The sequence below is a fragment of the Neopelma chrysocephalum genome, unplaced genomic scaffold (assembly GCF_003984885.1).
Source record: "Neopelma chrysocephalum unplaced genomic scaffold, ASM398488v2 Primary Assembly neopelma1_44, whole genome shotgun sequence".
Classification (NCBI taxonomy): Eukaryota; Metazoa; Chordata; class Aves; order Passeriformes; family Pipridae; genus Neopelma; species Neopelma chrysocephalum.
Genome location: NW_020897703.1, coordinates 578,612 through 588,605, shown reverse-complemented (window position 1 = coordinate 588,605; position 9,994 = coordinate 578,612). Strand labels below are relative to the sequence as shown.

At 41.9% G+C, this 9,994-nt stretch overlaps 1 protein-coding gene across 1 annotated transcript in view; it reads right to left on the bottom strand.

The window, feature by feature from the left end:
• CPS1 (carbamoyl-phosphate synthase 1) overlaps positions 1-9,994 on the bottom strand; it is a 330,044-nt gene that overhangs the window by 319,479 nt on the left and 571 nt on the right. The window contains exon 2 of the mRNA XM_027677999.1: positions 9,524-9,668. The gene's annotated coding sequence lies outside the window, so the exon portion shown is untranslated. The remainder of the gene's footprint in view (positions 1-9,523; positions 9,669-9,994) is intronic.

The window sequence follows — 9,994 nt, the reverse complement described above, 5'->3', positions numbered from 1 at the left end:
CCTTCTGAAATTGCAAGTTTTACTAGTTTCTAAAATATTTGGGACCCAAGCCCGGACAACTAAAAAAGCTGGATGACTTCTCATCATTGCAGAAACAGACAGATTTTTCAACCACCCATTTTTAAAACCTCATATTCATATTCTTGTTTAAAACGAAGTGCCAGATTATGAGACACAACCAGGCTGACGGTACTTCTCTGAATTCTAATTGCAAGGAATCAAGTTAATATTGATTACATTACTTTCACTCCTCAAAGTACAAATAATTTTTAGAGACAAAGCAGATGAAAACAGAGAGAATATTCCTTTCCTATTACACTGTGACCAAGCCTGAAAGTATTTCACAGGGCTGCATGGGGAATGGATTTTTATGCTATCCAAATGTTTTAGTAATTTTAAAAAACTTCCACCCCAAATTGAGAGCAATATCTGAAAAAATGTTCGTGTGCTTATAAGACAAAAACATTTTGTGGTGATCTTATATAATTCAGTCATTTATAAAGAATTACAAACTCTTTATATACTACTAGCCTCTTTCAGCTAGTGACTTCAACTTAAATCTCTTTATTCATTTTGAAAATGTAAAAAAAAGATGTTTTGGAAATTTAACTACAAGGAGTTTTTTTGAGAAACACACCAAACACTCTCAAAGTCAGCTTTAGTTTCATCAATAAATCCCATTCAAAAGATACCCAATCTGAAAGTACAGTTTGGAAATGCCTAAACAGTAGGAGAGCAGGGAAACCTCCTACTTTGCCTCAAAACCATTTAAAGGTTCAACTTTTTTCAACCTACTGCCTCCATATTAGTAACACAAGCATCGCTCAGAGCTCTGATCCTGGGGAATGCTCCTTACAAAAGGCTGCTTTCTCTTGTACTTTTTGTGTTCACCTCAGAAAAGAAATACCCCACACAACCAGGACCGAGCTCCAAGAGCGACTGCAGACCCCAGCAGCCGGGGCAGGAAAGCCACGCTGCATCTGTTCAGGCTCTGAAAAGAGAAAGCAATTCTCAGTTCCTGTCATCTGACACCTCTTGCCATCATTGCATTTGCTTTGTATTTTAAATAGAACGCGGTTAATGAACATACTTTCCACTACTTGATGCAACTGATAGTTTAACTCCTTGGGACCAGGCCTAAATCCCCAGAGAAAGGTCAAGCTGCTGAACACTGGTTCTTGATAGGTAGCACTAGACACAGCAACTGGCATGTGGAGCAGGCAGCCTACAAAACTGAGGTGGAAGTGTCAGAAGGATTGAGGAGAGGTGGTCACCAAGTCCAAGGATATATGTAATCCTGCTCTTGGAAGAGGCTGCATTCATTGAGTTGGCCACTACCACACACATCTCCACAGCTGTTTCTGCCAGGACAGGGATAGCCAAGAAGCCCATCCAAGACAGGGATTCATGTCCACTGAGCAGAATGCTCCTCCTGCAGTTCCCTACTGTCTGAAGTCCAATGTTCCTCTGTCTAGCACTGCTCAAGGATCTGGGTCCTTGGCAAGGAAAAGGTAGAGGCTATTTTCTACTACTCACAGTGCTTTTCTTTGAATATATCCTAGACCCAAAAGGGCTTTCACAGACAACCACATTATCAACAGAAACACCTCTTACATTCAGCAACTGAGCATCAGAAACATGGACATCACTCTTAAAAGGAACAACTATTTCTGCACTCTATCAACATTCTCCCTAGTCTTGGACTATATTTTAATTTTTTTTAGAAGAACGATCTCCAGGCAGTGGGCAGTGCCATTGTGTGCAGAAACAGACACCAGATAGACAAGAAGGGGCATTTATCCAGGACAACAAAACACAGCAGTCAGGTAGCCTGATGTGTCAGAGTTGTTTACCAGTCTTACAGCACCTGAGTGTTGTACACAGTGCACTCCACTCACTGCCACAAGCTCACTTGGGCAAAGGTTGCTCAGACATGTCCCCTCACAACCCTCTCTGTGCAGCTTTTTTTCCCCTCCCTCCCAGGAGACACTAGTCATTTCTCCTCCCACCTACTAAGAAACCAAGGAAGCACAACAGCCACACTATTCTTCCCTACAGCAAGAAGGAATGGATAGTCAATTAATGAATTGACCCTAACACTGCAGGAGCCAGGGTATGTTTGCACTGCCACCTCACTGCATCCGGCCAAGGCTATGAAGATTTGCTATCTGTTTGAAGACGTCCAAAAAGAGAAGTCTCCAGAGAGACCTTAAAGCAGTTTTCCAGTACCTAAAGGGGGCTTACAAGAACACTGGAGAGGGAGTTTCTACAAGAGCATGTAGTGATGGGATAAGGGCAAACGGCTTCAAAGAGAGCAGGTTTACAATGGATATCAGGAAGACATTCTTTATTGTGAGGGTGGTGAGGCACTGCAACAGGTTGCACAGACAATTTGTGGATGCCCTGTCCCTAGAAGGGTTCAAGGCCAGGTTAGATGGGACTTTGAGCAATATGGTGAAAGTTGGAACTGGAGGCCATGGCAGGGAGGTTGGAACTGGATGATCTTTAAGGTCCCTTCCAACCCACAACACTCTATGATTCCAACACTTTTAGAAAATAGCAATATGTGATTATTTCCCATTATTGAGGTGCCTGACATCACTGTATAACATCACCTGGGTCCTTCACACAAATCTGCCAGCCCTGACCCTCATGCTGTAATGGCAAATCCAAGAGGAGAAAATTTGGCAGACATCCTCTCTCTGGAGGGCAAGCCTGACTGTTCACATCATTAAGCCCCCTCAGCCTTCATCTCCCTGTTCTCCAGACTAGTATTGAGGTAATTTTACAAAGCCACCATACATGTTACACTTCCATCTGAACAAACTCCACAACTGTAATTCTCCAGTGAAGTAAACTTGCTTCCATAGTAAAATATTTTCCTTTTTCCTCTTACTGTATTGCATACCATTATTACAAGAACAATTGTTCCATTTTAGCAGGTTTTCTACCAAATCTCAAGCTTTAAACACAATGCATTCAAACACTCCTCTTCCAAGTACTACTTTATTGTCCATGCAATCCTCCTGCAGATTTAAATCTACTCCCTTCTTTTGCTGGGGAGGCTGACTTTTACAGGCATACAAGGAAGGGCTCAAATGTGTAGCAGAAAAGACGCTTCCTCAGTAAGCTGTTATTTCTCATTTATTTGATAACAAAAATGTGATACTTTCACTTATACAGGCACTTACATTTACTTCAAAATGAATTCTGACATGCCACTGAAAATATCAAATTTCCCTCTCACGTCTACCTTTGAGATTAATTGGCACAATACATATCAGACCATGGTTTATTAGTGCATTAAACTGAACTTTCCATTACCAACATCTATGATTTGGGAGGATGGTATAGATTAGTTCATAAACATTTAATTTCTCCACCAATGTAGCAATAACGGGTAACAGCACTCCTAAATCAAACTGTTAGTTCTAAAAAAAATGGCCAACCCTCTGGAAAGACTTTGCACCAAAAAATGAATGAGGGAGATCGATAAAAGCAATAAAAACACATCTGTGTACTTCCTCAGCAACACGAAAACTATTTCAAGAGGGATTATCCACATTGGTTAAAAGAAGTAGCAGTGATAATTATTATACTTTTAAATAGAAAAAATAATTTTCATTGTGTCTCTGTAGTTTACATACACCATTTATTTCCTTAAGGTGTACAGTCTTCTGTTGAACGAAAGGTATTTAGGCATGGAGAAATGTCACATGGCAAATGGCAGCCAGTGGCATGGCTCCAAAGGACCCTTCGGTGGTAGCTATGCAATTCTCTCACTCTAAGCTTTTTCTTTTCTTTACTCCTTCTCTCTTCTCCTCTCTTTATTTACTTCTTTCTTCTCTTAATCTCTTCTTTTCTTTATTCTCTCCCTAATCTCTTGTGAGTAACTTAAAACCAATGGTTTGCATTTTACTAAGTTGTGGCATTGGTGTTTGTTGGGTGCTTTAGTGAAATGCTTCTCCTTGGTTGTATGTTACCACTGTGAACCTTTTACCAAAATGCATATTTTATCACTAAATAAAAAGAATTCTCTTGGAAAGAAGTGTGTAGCTTTTTCTCTTTATGCAACTTCAAGGTATCAAAGAGCTAAAGGCTCTGCAAAAGTTCAGGTGGGATCTCTTGAAGTCTTAAATATAAAAGTAATAACTCCCAGTAAAGCTTGAGGCTTTGGGACTGGGGTGTTACAGTACACAGTTTCTAAACTGTTTTCCAGACTTCCTGATACTCAGGACTCCTAAAAAGTCTCTCTTCTCTGAGGAAAACTCCTCTTCCAGGCTCTCAGCCTCCATTAACTGAACTCTTTTCCAGGGCTCAAACAAACACATGCTTTGCTGAATCCCAAACCCAGCAAAATTAAGACAAAGCTACACCTCCTTCCAGGTAAAAGGAGTTAATTTCTTCTTATACTTTTACTACAGAATCCTAAACCAGCCATCATTCAAGGAACAATGAGAACACTGTGCTTGTTATCATGCCATGCACTCCTGGCACCACAGGGGAAATTGAGGATGGACATTTTATGTTCACTTCTTGGGCTGTTACGCTTCTCAACTCTATCAATTCAGAGACACAAAACCAAAGTAAGTTCTCTTTCATCTTTCCAAATATCAGCTCTCTACAATGTTTGCTCAGGAAAGCATTTTCTTTGGCTCCTTGTGAGACAAAAACAGACACATTTTTTACTTCATGCTATGCTGAACAGCACTATTTTTCAAGTTATTCTCCTTCATGCAAACGACAGTGCTTATTAACAGTCTCATTAATTTAAAAAGTGGTTTCAATTCAGAGTTTCTCATCTGTAACATTCCCGTCTATCTGAAGAGCTAAGTTTGTTTTTAGAAATGACAAATAAAGCATCTCTGCCTTTGTTTAACTTCCAGAGTTTCCTCTGGTCTGTTCCTTAGTCATTCAGGAATGTATCTGATCTTCAGAGCAAAGGTTGATGCTCTTACTGTACCTCTTGCATGTCCCCCATGGAATAAAAAACAGCAGCTGATTGAACATGTATGTGAACACGTGAAGGCCATACAGCAAGAACACATTTTCAGAAGAGCAGAACTTTCTTACTTTTTTGGCACATTTGCTGAGGTTGTGAAACAAGCTCCGCAAGGAGGGCAGGCCAGTATCTGCATCAGCTCAAGTCACAGCCCCACAACCACAAAGCAGCCTCACTAATCACCACAGTGGGAATTCAGCCATCCCAACATGCCTTTCTACTTCCTCTGAGCTCAACACCTGCACCTGTGCAAGAGTGGTGCTTGGCTAATTCAGGCTCTTGGAAGCAGTGGAGCACCTGTTAAATCCTTCTTTCCTCAGTGTAGATTAAACCCATTATTTATTTTACACATCAATTGCATTAATTTCAGTAGAAGCTTCCGTCATGCTATTCCTGCCAAATTTGGTGCTACTTCCTGAGACATAGACAAATTCACTCCCAGCTCCTTGCTGAACTGGGGATTAGAAAACATAATTTTCTTTTTGCCTGGACTAATAGGTCCAGCCACAGCTGATAAACAGGTCCTGGTCTAAGTGTCTAACAAAATTAGCAAAAAGCATATGAATTATCTCATACCAGGAGCTTAAACAGAGAATTCTCAGTCTCCTTTCACACCACCAACTCTGAATTGGTGAGATTTTTGGCTAACGTCCAAGTTAGGCTGATTTCAGCTGAAGACCTGTGGAGGAAATACCAAGTAGCTCATTAGAGCTACTGTATCTAAACCCCCAAGAATTGGTGCATGAAACAATACATATGTATTCTGCACATTAAAAAAAAAAAGGTGTTAAAAGAGCAGAAGAGCAACAGATTTTAGGATTGGCAAACCCTGGCATCAAAGTTGCTTGGCACTTCTGAAGAAAAAGTAGTTCATGAGGGCTGATCTCAGTGTTGTCTCTATCATTTGAGCTCTGTTAAACCAGCTGAATGGAGCAGCTTTCTCCCAAAGACCAAACCAATAAGAAACAAGAAGTCTGAAGCTGTAAGCATCAATACTGCTTGAACAGAGACAGTTTAAAACACTATTTGGAGTGCTTAATGCCACCACACGGGATACCACTCATTTTGATTCTGATATAATAAGAAGTACAGAAGTATAGTTTCATCCTAAAGCAACCATAATACTGATTACACATACAGGGAGCAGCCCTTTTCTGGGCGGTAATGCCTTATTAGCACAGCCCTGTTTTGTGCAATGCTTTCAACCTTCAGCAACACCATAAGTATATTCATGTCTGCTGTGTTCAGCAAGTGCCTTTATGTGCCTTTTACAAACTACTGCTCTGATCCATGTTGCTTGAAAATCAAGTGCATTTTTAATGGTCTGCAGCTGATTTATGCAGGACAACAGCTCTGATCAGGAGACAAACTTTGCTGAATTCTTCATAGCCCTCTTTGAGAGCTTTCACCCTGTGCCACACGCTCAAGTCAATGCAGATGGGTGAACACCTGACTTAGTAGCTGAAGTTTCCTTCTTTGGTGCCAGACTTAACAAACTCTCCCTACAGAGGAAACCAGGACTTCAGTCTGTAAATTCTATCTTCACTGGGAGCACTCCCTGCAACTGCTGCTCTTGAGCTTTGGTAGAAGGATTTTGAAATAATTTACTGAGAACTCGTACAGTCCTGCTCCAAATCAGCACTGCTGCATGCTGAAAACTGCTGACACCTACCTAACAGAGAAAGACATGCCTGCACAGGTTTCAGGCCAGCATCCTAGACTGACAACCCTTTTAAAACATGTTACTTTGAGGTTTCATGTTAAAAGACCTGACAAAAACCAAACGTGTCCCATGGTAAGATATCACCTGCCACCATCACCTTCAGACCTTCAAGTCACATTATCAGGTCATGAGACTCCCACACTTGGCTCCCACGTGCCTCTCCCTGCTGATTCCCAGCTACTGCTGGACCTCATATGCAGGCCTTGGAGAATCCTTCTGTGGGACGTTTCTGGTGCTCCAAGGCACATGCTGGAGGAGATGGCTCTCCTGCCAGCCTGTGCTTTGCCAGGACAGAGGAATGGGAGCTGGTTACCAGGAGCCCATGCCCTGAGGAGGCCCACTGGAAGGCACACACATCAGCTGCAGCCCCTGTCTCTCTGTCACATCGTCTCACCCCCACATGACTGACACCGTGTGACCCCATGCAGAGGCACGCTAAGGAGAGTTGCATACCAAGGGCAGAGTAAGCTGAGAGCTTTGCATCTTATTCCAGCTTGCCCTGCACTATAATGCCAACATTAAAAAGTTGATGATGGGCACACATGCTAAATTGGCACTGTGTTCTTGAAAAAAGACAGCACTTCAGCTTTAAATAACCTATTCAGAAACCAAACCTCTAGGCTATTCATGTCAGACATGAACAGTTGGACTCACTCTTTGCAACACAGAGTGAAAGTCTAAAAAGGAAATAAAGTGCTTTTGAGAGGGGCTAGTGCTGTCTCTTGCTGTGTTTTCCAAACTTCTGGTCAGATCCTGCAGCTTGGCTTTACAGCCAGTATCACCATCCTGTGTGGCAAGACAGCAGAACACGCATAACCACGGCTTTTTGAAGAGGAGCCTCTACTACCCAGATACAGAGACAGCCATCTGGCAGAAATCACCCCCAGGGCTGGGATGTGGTGTCATCAGCTGTCAGGGGAGCTCTTCAGAATGACTGATCAAACCAGAACATACATTTAAGGAGTTCTTCCCCTTCAGATTTGTACCTTGGATAGCAAATATTATGCAAAAGCAATCATATCACAATAAAGCTCTGAGAAAAATTAGGACAGTTGCATCCAAGGGCTGCATTAACCAGTATCTACTTCAAGTCTGTTTTCTGCAAGAACATTTTAAAAAACCTCAAAAACACTCAAACAAACAAAAACTTCCATCGTTCCTAATAACTAATTCTTTATAACCACACTTCTTCCCCCCCAAAAATGGTATGCAAAATGTCAATCTGTTAGCCACTGTCTGTTTTGAGGCATTTCCTGATATCAGGAACTGATACTTGAAACCTGGACAAAGTTTACTTTTCTGTGGCTTAGGACAGGATCTACTATCTCTCAGCTCCCTTATCCCTTCAAACTGTCCGTGGGTGATGGGATATGTCCTGCTAGATTTTCTTGCTACAGCAAAGCTGCCCAGACTGTAAACTGGGTGACCTGGCATCTCTGGGAATGGGAATCTCCCTATCAGCCTCCTGTTTGCTAACAGATCTGAGACCAAAGTGCTGGGCTCACTCAGGAGCCTGTACCAGCATAAGGAAGGCACTTCCCAGGAGGCTGTACCTGACAGGACCTCGTAAGCATAGCCAAATTTTACCTCTGGGCATCCAAATGCAGTAATTCCCACCAAACTCCTAATCAGTTCTTCTCTCCCAACTGCCCCTGTATGGTTCCCTCCTGCCTACTCTGATATAATAATATGAGATCAGACTCCGAAATGAAAAAAATAACACAAGTTTCCAGGCTCCAACTGGTTTTGTAATGCAGGTGCTTCTGCCTGTAACTACAGACAGACAGACAACTCTGTGCATTGCCAGTGTGTCACACTAAAAACACACATGCCCTTAGAGATGCTAGGCTGCTTTCAGACAGGCCCATCCATAGGAATTCCTGTAGTGCCATCTCCTGGCTTAGGGTGTAGGAACACAGTAGTTGAAAACAGCACTGATCAAATGAAAGATTTTTTTAATATGTATATATTAAAAAAACTTTACAACTTAGACTATGGATCAATATACAAAAACACCCAAACCATGGGCATTCTCTCAACAGATTTTGTACAATTCTCCTCCCAATAAATTCTTAGCTTAAAATGATGAGGTTTTGAAAAACATCTTCTGAGCTGATCTACTTTGCTTTTTGAGCCATTACAATCTTGTTTGTCAGCATTTGTTTTATTTCTCAACAAACACCAAGGCTGTATGGGTCAAAGACCCTTCAAGAAGATTTATGGAGAGGAGATCAGAGCTTGTTTCGCATAGGAAGACTTTGCTGCCTAGAAGAGGCATCTTTCCCAAAGAGAGTTTTAGATGTTTTCTCCTCCTGCATTCCAGAGAAACGCTCCCTGGTGCAAGAAAAAGGTAAGTCTTGCAGACATGTCGAAGGCCCCCACAGAGTGGGGTCCAGGGATAATAAAAGCCCTGAGAAGAACACAGGTTGTGTCTTTCCTCAGGCTCAGTATTTGAAACGCCGTTAAGAGTAATATTCTTTGAAGTCTAGTGTTCTCAACTTTGGAAATAAATTTTCCTCCAATCCTTCCTCTACCTGGCATTTTGGGGGTACCTATGTATTATCTTACTTCACAAAGGCTTAAAACTCCCTTTTTGCTTAAAGTTTTTTGTGTCATCTCATGACTCCAGAGGATAACGCCTGAGGGTTCCATAACATCACATGGGGAGCGAGGACAGCATGTAAAATCCCATTGATGGGGACTGTACATTGTTTTAACCTCATATTAATCATAATGATGATGGGTAATGCCTATTTTCTGGATATCAGTTATAATTAATCTATCGGTTTGTGGCTTACGGTACTGTTGGTAAAAGAAGTGGGTAGGAGCTCCTTTTTCAGCGAAAGATGCCCATTTACAGCTCAAAACTCTCCCCAGATGGCTGATTCGGGAAAAGTATTCTCCGTCAGGGCTGTGCCCTATGCAGCAGGGTGACCACAGGAGCTGGAGGGACAAAGAACGACAAGCAGACTGTTAAACCTTTATCCTTTCCCCCGCCTCCAGTGATTTCCTTTTCCTTAAAGTAATGCCCCCTTGATATCGAGCTCCTCAAGATTTGAATAAGGGTTTGAGTCAAAATATAATTTATTTTCAGTACAGTTATGAGCACTGAAGTAACTGGGGGAAAGGTAATTCTGTCAGTGGGAGATCATGACCACCTACTCATGGACTCAAAACAGACTCCAGACTCCAGTGGAGGGAAGAACTGTGCCTGAGGACTAATGAGCCTGAGAAGCAAGAGATATAACTAGCAAATAGGGGGTTGAGTA